We start from the raw sequence: 10,252 nt of genomic DNA, 5'->3' as shown, positions 1-10,252 counted from the left end.
TTTTTCTGAAACAAAAACATTTAATGAATCAGAGATGCTAAAAGGGAGGCCTTGTGTAATTTAAAATAGTCAATTTTATATGTATTTGATTTCTTTTTCAGTTTATATCTCATGTTTAACTGTGAGCATATAAATCCAAAGAATAACAAATAAAAACTGAATGACGAGTCAGAAAAAAATGACCAGAAAACAGAAACAAAAACAAAAAATTCAGATTCTTCCTTTGGTTAATAAATCTTTATTATTCATTAAGAGCAGAATGTGGACAAACGAGTTCCGTCTTTATTGGCTTGTAATGGCGCCTTTTACCAAAAAGGATAAAGGGCTTGAAAAAAAAAAAGGTCACGGTTTGTTAAAGAAAATTAAAATGATACATTCCTGCAGAATTATGCAAATTATAATCCCCAAAACGGCAACAAAAGGCGGCAACAAAAGCTCACCATCGGAGCGACAATAAACCTTTTTCAGGAGCTGGGCCTGGCCTGCATGCTCCACAAATCCCAGTTTCACTCCAGCAAGTTGGAGAAAATCTCCCAGTTTCTTCCCACTTCATCACCGCTCCTCAAACTCATCTGCTCGGCCTCCTCCTGCGCCTCCTGCGGGGAAAACTCACGCAAATATAAAAGAGGAGACAAAAATAAGGGGCAGTAGAAATGGTTGGAATTACAGAAATCAGAATCTTGAAGGCCCTGAAACAGAAAGTTCTCTATTGTGCAATAAAAATTGAAACGAAAATGGAGAAAAAAAAGGCGGATATATTGCTTTTGGAGATAATCCCAGTGATGGAATGAGCAGAAAGCGGCGCGCAGGAGCTGATCATCCCGCTGGGAGCCAACACCAGGAGAGCAGGAGCCTCCAGCAACAGATGTCCAGGCACAATTCTCGGCTTGGATTGGGAATTTTACAAGAATTGCGTTTGGACAATCAGCAGCTAGAGCTCAAAAAAACTCTAAAGACTTAAAAACACGAGTTTAGGCAGAAATAAAAGGACTCAAAGTAAAAGCGTCAGCTCCCTGGTTCCAGAGGAAAGTGAGCCGAGCGGCGGCGGCGTGTTCGCACTCCTCCGGCTCCAGCTGCTAATTAAAGGCGCTTTCTGTTTTTTTTTATTTTTATTTATCGTGATTAATCCAGAAAAGCTGCAGAAAAGCGGGCAGACCAACCGTCTGAAGCAGCCCCCTGCGGAGTGGAGACAAACTCCTCATCGCCATCTCTGCACCTGTTACGACGCATTTCTCTCTTCCATCCCTCCCTTCATCCATCCATCCATCCATCTTCCCCCCTCCTCCTCCTTCTGGAAAAAAAAAAAGAAAAAGCTCCAAAAAAGATGCAACTGCCGCGCAGCTGCGCTTCTTTTTTCCAGCTGCGCCTTTTCCCAACAGAAACAGCCGCTAAAAGCGCCAACGTCCCGCTGCTCTGCGCCGCGCACCTGCTCCGCCGCCGTCCCTTCCAGCAGCGGAAAGTGGGGACGGGAGGCTCCTGCAGCGGCGAGGAGGAGCCGGGGAGGCGGGCAGAGAGGCACGACGCTCCGCGGGTGAGAGCGGAAGGCTTAGCGCTCCTGTCCCTCCTCCTCCTCCTCCTGCCGCCGCTCCTCCTCCTCCTCCTCCCCGCAGCCCGATGTGGTGGCCCTTTTCTGGGGCTCCTCTGACAATAAGCGCCGGTGCGTCCGTGTCACCGACAGAGAACGCTCCAGAGTGGGGCCCTCCGCTCTTGGTACAGAGATTTGAATAAACACAAACACACGCACCTCGGGGGTGACGATAAATGCCCATTGTACCCGGAGGAGGAGGAGGAGGAGGAGGAGGAGGAGGAGAAGTAATGAATCTGCACTAAGGGAGAGAGGGAGAGAAGAGCGGAGCTCTTAAAGGAACAAGGCGCTCATTTTTTTCCTTTTCTTCACTTCTGATCACAACCGAAATACTGTTAACCCCGCTGCTCAGACCCTGCACACCAACTCACTGCACACTAAGTCACAGCAACACAACACAAGTTCAGTTATAAAGCGCTTTTAAGTAACCAGGCGACTCAAAGTGTTGTACATGAGCAGAAAAAACAGAGAAACAGAGCATTAAACACCAGACTTCTTTAGTGTAACAAGCTAAACCTTTCAACGCTTGATCGTTTCTATTCATACATTAACAAACTTCAACACTATAACTAAAATAACACTATAACTAATATAAAATAAAATGCTTTTTCCCCCATTCGTAGGCTTATTCCGTTTTATTGTAATAAAAATAAACTAAGTAAACCCTCGGTAGGCTCTGATCTAAAATAGATTTGTGCAACTTTTCTGAAAGCTACGACTAAAAACAGAAAGCAAGCAGAATAGCAGAGGAAAGCTCAGCGGAGGCGGTGAGTTAAAGGGGGGGGGGGGTATGTTCATGTGTGTTTGTGTAAGTCTGTGACCAACACACCACACATATCAGCCTCCTGTCTGTTGGTTTTTGTCTGGCTGGCTGTGCTCCTCTCAGATAATTAGTAGAGCAGCTTCACCTGCGCTGACCCTAATCACCTTCAAGTCCCTCCACCTGTGCATGTATTTATTTAGAGCTGCCTTGCCCACCAGATTGTCTCCATGTGTGGACTGCAGCCCAGCGTTGCGTGCACCGTCTGCCCTGACCTGTCTCTGCTCTCGCTGCACACCTCGTCAGCTTATGACTCTGGTCCCGACCCTGGACTGTTTCTGGTTTTCTTTCCTACCTGACCCTGTTTGGACTCGTCTACCTCCATCGCGACACCTGCCTCAAGATTCTGCTCACATTCAGCTCGTTCAGCCATGATCAGGCAGTTTGCGTCTTCCTGTTCAGCCCATCGTCTGTTCTGCCTGTTTACATAAATTGCTGCTGCATCTTTATCCTGAAATTTAGTGCAATTTACTGTGATTTTTCAAGCTGTATGCAAATGAAATTTAGTTCTGTACGCACTTTGTGCATACAAAATGACAAAAAAAAAAGCCGTCTAAGTCTACCTGCTCACTCTGGACTCATCAGGACCTTTATGTTTGTTTTACTTCACAATGAACCTTTTAAGCGCGACGCCATGTCTGGTTGAATTGTCAAGTTCTCCGTTCAGTGCTTGGCAACACCGACGCACTGTACTGCATCATCACCACAGCTGTGTGAGTGACGCCGTCCTCACTCGGCCTGAAGAGGCGATGCAGAAAGACGACAACGGCAACAATTAACAACGGACTCCATGCAGTGTCTGTGGCTCCCATCACTACAGGAGGAAAGACTCATGTTAAAATCAATTAAAGAAAGCATTAGCTTTCATTTATGTTTATTTGCTACATTTAAAAAAATATCCCTACTTTAAATAAACATTAAAACTAAACAGGGTACTAAACGTAAGTAAAATTTTCTTGAAATTAGTGTATTTGTCCTCGATTTGATCAGGTAAACAAGTTAATCTGCCAATGGAATAAGATTTTTGTACTTGAAATAGGAACATCTTATTGCAAGTACATTTTATCTAATTTTCTTATTATACGGGTCAAAATAGTCATTCCATTGGCAAATAGTCTTGTTTTGTTTTTGTCTGCACCATCAACGCTAAGTCATATTCCTTGTAAGTGCAAACCTACTTGGCAATAAACTTGATTCTGATTACCTGCTCAAATCAAAGACAAATACACTGATTTCAAGACAATTGTACTCATTTTTAGTTCCTTTTTGCAGTGTACATTTATTAAATGTTTTAAATTAAAGAGAATAATATTGATGTAATATTTATTCAAAGTTTGTTACATGAAACAAGTCACAAAATAGCAACATATCTATGTACTTTGTAATAATTAGGTTCTATATAAGCATGCATTAATTACAGAAAAAAGATATCTCAGCGTATTCATAATTATTAATTCTTTAGTTTGTTTACATTTTTTAAGAAAGAACATCACTTCGTTGCATTCAGAAAATATAACAAGTTTAATATGAACAGGTACATAAAAATCTGTTCAAGTTACATTTAAATAAGACCCAGTTTATTTCAATGAAATACAATTTAATCCAGTTAAAGAACAAATAATTTCAAGATATAATTTAATTCAGTAATAATCAACAAAACATCAATTTAATGGCTGTTCCAGCCAAACTCAGCATAGTTCCTGTTTAAATACAAAGTCCAGTTCTAATCAATTTTAACCCAGTTAAATTCACCACAGTTCGATTTAATCCAACACAAGCATCCAATTCTAACCCAGATCATTATAGTCCCAGTTTAAAGTAGACCAGTTCAACACAGATCCATTTATTCAGCTTGTTGGCATTCAAAGTTGAGCCATTAAAATTAATTCTAAAAAAAAATGTCCAATTTAATTTGAAACCAGTCCCAATTTTTCCATTTATCCCAGTAAAACCCAACAGAATTCATCCAACCAGGGTCTATAACGGACGCTCCGCCAGCAAAAACAGGCCGGTCGACATAAAGCTGCAGTTGCTGCAAAAACCTCAAAGGAGATTGCTGCTTAACTTTCTTATACGTTTGTTGTACTTCTGAGCTCCTACCATGTCCAAGTAGACTGTTTACTAAAACGTTGTATTGATTATTTGTTTCCAGACGAACCCATATAGGGACAAACCTGTACCGTTTACCTTGTGGTTCTGATATTTAATTTTGTGTTTTCCCCAAAGCGAATGTGTTGTACTTTACTGTCTCGTGACTTTCTCATCAAATTGCTGCGTAGCTCCGACCAACGATAGACCGGGATCTACCTGGGTTGGAGCTACGCAGACTCAGTTGAGTAGAACCGCAGGTGAGCCTGCGGGGCCACATTCACTTCAACCAGGTGTAATTTCTACGACTTCATATGAACTTATTATCCGTTGGTTTTGCCGTTAATTCAGATTTGGTGTGTCTTGGCCTTGAATCTGTCTGTTAGCTTTCTGACATGACCCTATGGTCACTTCAAACTAACGCAACGCACGGGCTATGTAGGAAAAATGTTGAGATCTTTTATATTCTGTAATCTTTAAGCCATAAAGCTTTATTACTCTGTGTATTAATCATAAAGCAATGGGATTATATTACTATGTGCGTATTAACTGTATTTAGTGTATCTTTAAGATGCTTCTTGTAAAATCCTGTGACATTGGAGACCATCAACTTATCTGCTAATTAACTAGACATCCTTTATGTGCAAAGTAGGTAACATGCCGGACTTCATCTGAGACGCTGATTTACAAAGAGTTTATCTGTGATCCATAACAAGGAAGGGGCGTGTTTACTGTGAAACCTCTGATCCTGAGAACAGGCACCTGGAGGCAGAGAAGAAAGACCATATAATGGGATAAATAGTTAGAACCCTGGCTCCATCTGGGAGATGTTGTATAAGTTGCACTTTGTGTCCAAATCTTACCCAGGCAAGTGTCCGTAGTTTCTGTTTTGGTAAGGTGAATATTAGAAATTCACCCACCGGTTGGAGGGACCAGAAGTTAAAATAACTTGCAGTTCAGCGCTCTTCCCTTCATTTGGCACTGAGGGGGAAAACTAATGGCAGCTTACGCTCATTATTGTGGCAAAGCCCACAGGAGGATAAGTCAAAGTGGGATGTGATATTTTGAGGGAACTTCGTTTCAAATGAAAAAAGACATCTGCAGAATCTTCACTTTTACTTGTCACTTTTAAATGTTGAGATGGATAATAATGTTTTTTTCAAAGTCTTCAGCTGATCCAAAATGCTGCAGCAAGAGTTCTGATGAAAATCAACAAGAGGGATCATATTTCTCCAATTTTAGCTTCCCTTCATTTGCTTCCTGTTAAATCAAGAATAGAATTTAAAATTCTTCTTCTAACGTATAAAACCCTTAATAATCAAGCTCCATCATATATCAGAGCTCTGATTACCCCGTATGTTCCTAACAGAGCACTTCACTCTCAGACTGCAGGTCTGCTGGTGGTTCCTAGAGTCTCTAAAAGTAGAATGGGAGGCAGATCCTTTAGCTATCAGGCTCCTCTCCTGTGGAACCAACTCCCAGTTTTGGTCCGTGAGGCAGACACCCCGTCTACTTTTAAGACTAATGTTAAAACTTTCCTTTGTGACAAAGCTTCTAGTTAAAGTGTCTCATGTTACCCTGAGCTACCTCTATAGTTATGCTGCTATAGGCTTAGGCTGCTGGAGGACATCAGGGACTATTTCTCTCACTCTGCTGAGTTCTCCTACTGTTCTCCAATCTGCATTGCTTGTTGTTATTTCAGCTTTTAACTTTTTGTTCTCTCTCTCTTTTCTCTTCATAGAAGGTACACCTGGTCTGGCGTTCTGTTAGCTGTGACATCATCAGGGGAGGCAGATCATCCTCTATTACCATCTAACATAGAAAGTACTCCTGGATCAATGTGAGCTTCTGTGCTTTCTGTGTCTCTGCTCTGTCTTCTCTAAGCCCCAGTGGGTGGAGGCAGATGAGCGTTCACACTGAGCCTGGTTCTGGTTCTGCTGGAGGTTCTCCTCCCTGTTAAAGGGGAGTTTTCCTCTCCACTGTCGCTTCATGCATGCTCAGTATGAGGGATTGCTGCAAAGCCATCAACAATGCAGACGACTGTCCACTGTGGCTCTACGCTCTTTCAGGAGGAGTGAATGCTGCTTGGAGAGACTTGATGCAACCTGCTGGGTTTCCTTAGAGAGGAAACTTTCTCACCAACCTGGAGGATCTGATGGAGTCTGACTTTGGAAAGAGCCTTGAGATGACATGATGTGACCTGGAGCTATATAAATAACATTTAATTTCAGCTGGCTTGAAATTTGAGTTATTTCGGATGGTACACAACAAGTAATTGTCAGCTCCACTCCTCAGAACTACTCCACAGAGCCCTCCTTAAGCAACACAAAAAAAAAATCCTTTAAACATCAGAACAAAAAGGTAAAATGTGAGAAGAATGGTCGTCTGTGATTCATTTTTAAATTTTAGCTTTGAGCAGCTCTGAAGATCCATCAGCTTGCAGCCAAATGTAAAAACCGTTGGAGAAGAAGTTGGAGGATAAATCACCCAACGGGCTTCTCCTGAAAACCCCTCCATCTCTTCCAGCTTCCCTTTTGTACAGTGAGGTAACATTTCCGTTGCTGGGAACGTCTCTGCACGCTGGACGCTCATTTGTCTCCTGAAGGGCCCCGCTGCTGCCTTTTCTTGTCTCTGTAAGAATAATTTAGAGCTTGAGGCCTCAGATCACTGGAGATTATTGCTTTGAAAGGGAAAAGGACAAGTCATTAATGCTTGCTCGTCGGAGAGAAGAATGAGAAACGAATCTTTAACGGGCCCAGATTCACTGGAACAGACACCTCTGCCATGGGAAACCAGAACTGGTCCAGTTCTTCCAGAGACTTTGGAAGAAAAATAAGAAATAAACCCTTAACGGCTGAAGGTGTAATTCACCCATGGAAGTAAATATGGACAATAAAGGATAATTGGGAGTTCTAAAAAAATAAACAAGTGAATTTGGTTTTCATGTTGAAACGACTCTTATGAGCCTCTTAACTACACAACCAGACCTTTAGTAGTTATAGTGTAATAAAAGAGATGTGACGGCTGGAATGAAGGTTGAACACCTCCGATCTGACCTTTTTCAAAAAATTAAAACAGCTTTTTATCAAGAATCTTCAACATGTCCATGATGGACCTGCTCCTGCACAAAAGTCCCAACCCATCCCTCGGGTTTTATATCAGTGTAACAAACTCAGAGAGTTCCTGATCAACATTTCTCCAGTACGGAGCCCGGGAGAGCTCAGTTTAAGTGATATTTTTTTTCAGGTTGTGATAATTTGTGAGCACGTTTTCTTTTAATTGAGTCCTCGAATTAATAAAACTTATTCGAACACACTTTTTAGACAATATTGAGTTCACATTTTACATATTGTGGCCACGTTTAAGTAGATCGTGCACACGATGTTCTATAACCATGTTTACTAAATTGTGCTCTCGTTTGAGTAAATAATGCACTCGTTTAATAAATTGTGCCCTCATTTTACTATGCTTAAAATGAGAGCTCAATTTAGTAAAATGAGCTCACACTATAGTTAAACGTGCGCACATTCTCTCAACATGCAAAACATTTTGCGATGACCCCTCTAGGGCTCCGTACTCCAGGATTCCTGAGGTTTTATTTTCCTGCAGTAGCTGCACATTTTTTTTATCCACGTGGCTCAACAATCCAAGAAGATTCCTCTGTAAATGGTGGAGGAGGGGACTGAAAATCAGCGCACAAACAGCCAAGGTCCAAAGGTTTCAGAAAAAGCTCTGAAGGATCTTCAGGAGATCTATGGATCAAAACCAGTTTAAAAGATTACAAAAAATTCAGAGTGATTGGAAGAAAATGGGAAAAATAAATTAAAAAAAGACACGTGTCTGATCTTCAACATTTTTAAATGGTTTTCATGATGGTTGATTTTTAGATACCTTCAGAAATCTCGTGGAGCTACCGCTGAAGACAACTTTAAAAGAAAGGCTGCTTGGTGGTAAAACAGGAAGAAATGAGGGGCGTCTTAAATCTTTGTGTAGACAAAGGTCAGCGGAGATCCTCTGAATTAGCCTCCTCACCGCTGCTGGAGTCAGAGCGGGGGAGCTTTGTCACTCTGCAGAGACCCCCCAACAGGCAGCCAATCCTGGCCGGAGAGCAGAGGGGGGAGATTTCCCATCTCTGAATAAATTGAAGGTCTTCTCTAAAGGCACTGGTGTCCAGCCTGCTGCTGACCTCTGATCCCTGCAGAAGAAAAGTTATTGAGGCCTCCTGAAGCGGAGGAGAGGCTGGGAAAGTGGCCTGATGGAGGCGAAGGGTGGCTCACCGGGGTCACAGCAGAGAAAGATGGGAGTTTTTAGAAGGGTGAGGGGTGTTGAGAGTGCATATATGTGTGCGCCCCCCCCCCACCACCACCCTCAGATCCATAAGTGTGTCCCTGCAGCCTTTGTGACTCTGAGCTACAGCAGGACAGAAGGCCTCACACAAACAATGTTTTCCCCCTTTTGTTTCTCGCTGGCCTTTCTTCTTCAGCCCTCCATCGCAATCTACCGGCCTCCTTTGTATCGATTTGCCTCATTCAGCAGCCCGCCAGCCTCTTTCCGCTGGCTTATACGCTCCTTTTTTCCACGCGACACCTCCCCCGCCGCAGCTTCGTCCCTCTGCTGGCATTCTGCACAGTGTGAGAACGCAGAGCGCCTCTCGGAGCGATGCTGCTCGTTAAAGACAACTAATTGATTGAGAATGTAATTAGTGTGACAATCGGAAAAGGGAAATCGATACGCTGGAAGTCAGAAGAGCCACATCAGGCAGGACAAAACAGAGAGGGGCAGAGGAACGGCTCAGTGTCGCCCACAGAAGAGGAGGAACCGAGCTCTGGGTCAACAGCTTTTTGTTGTGGCTCAGATTTTATCCTCCAGATGATAAACTGTTGCCTTTTAGGTTAAGTGGCTAAACAGGTCAAACACCTTCATCTGAAAATGTTCAACTACTGGACTGAAAATGAAGCAAGATGCAGCAAAATCATCCAAAGAGGGGCCTTCAAAAAACTGTTTTAAAATACACTAACCTAAATACTGGAATTTTAAAAGATGAACAAACAGTGAAGGAAAATAACTTTATGTTGTCTCTTATCCAGTTTTTCTCATTACCTTATAATAAACACAACAGGGTCACCATGGTGGCTCCTAATCTGACTGGAATAATCCACATTCCTGGTTTCTGGTCCAGAAAAAGGCCAAACCAACTACTAACCAGTCTGAGGTGGAGGTTTCTTTTTATGACTTTACTTAATGATGGAAATGTATAAGAATGAAGAACCTAAAAAGAAAACTATGCCATTAAATGTCTACACCTGATTATCCCAGTGGGGATGGTGCTAAGCACCAGGGCTCATCAGGCCAAAGGGACGAACAACAACGTAATCATACCTCAGGGCCATTTCTAAATCCCATTGAACCCAACAGTCCACTGGTAGGAAGTTGGAGTACCTGGAGAGAAACCACATTTGAACATGGAGAACATGCAGACTCTCTGTGGGACCTTCTTGCTGCAAGGCGACAGTGATAACCACTGCACCAAAAGTCTGGGTCGGGTTACCACGATGATCCGTGCCTTTTCTGGAGAGCAGCTCTTCTCTTCACGTCAGACTTCCTCTGAGCAACGGACCTGAAAGCGAAGTTTCTTGGTTTGATTGAGTTTTGAAGCTTGGACATTTATGGAAACAGATCTTGATTTTAGGGAAGACGCCAATGTCTATCCTTACCTGTGGAAATGGTGAAAATGTGGAGATTACCAGTATAAATCTGTG

The 10,252-nt window shown here is 42.6% G+C and overlaps 1 long non-coding RNA gene across 1 annotated transcript; it reads right to left on the bottom strand.

Moving 5' to 3' along the window:
- Positions 1-222: 222 nt before the first annotated feature.
- Positions 223-1,776, bottom strand: LOC110367728. Its single transcript, XR_002427680.2, has 2 exons — positions 1,161-1,776; positions 223-596 (listed from the first exon to the last, which is right to left on the bottom strand). It is a non-coding gene; the product is annotated as an uncharacterized LOC110367728 (long non-coding RNA).
- Positions 1,777-10,252: the final 8,476 nt, after the last annotated feature.

The sequence above is a fragment of the Fundulus heteroclitus genome, chromosome 12 (genome assembly GCF_011125445.2).
Source record: "Fundulus heteroclitus isolate FHET01 chromosome 12, MU-UCD_Fhet_4.1, whole genome shotgun sequence".
Taxonomy (NCBI): Eukaryota; Metazoa; Chordata; class Actinopteri; order Cyprinodontiformes; family Fundulidae; genus Fundulus; species Fundulus heteroclitus.
This window is presented reverse-complemented; position numbering and strand designations above follow the sequence as displayed.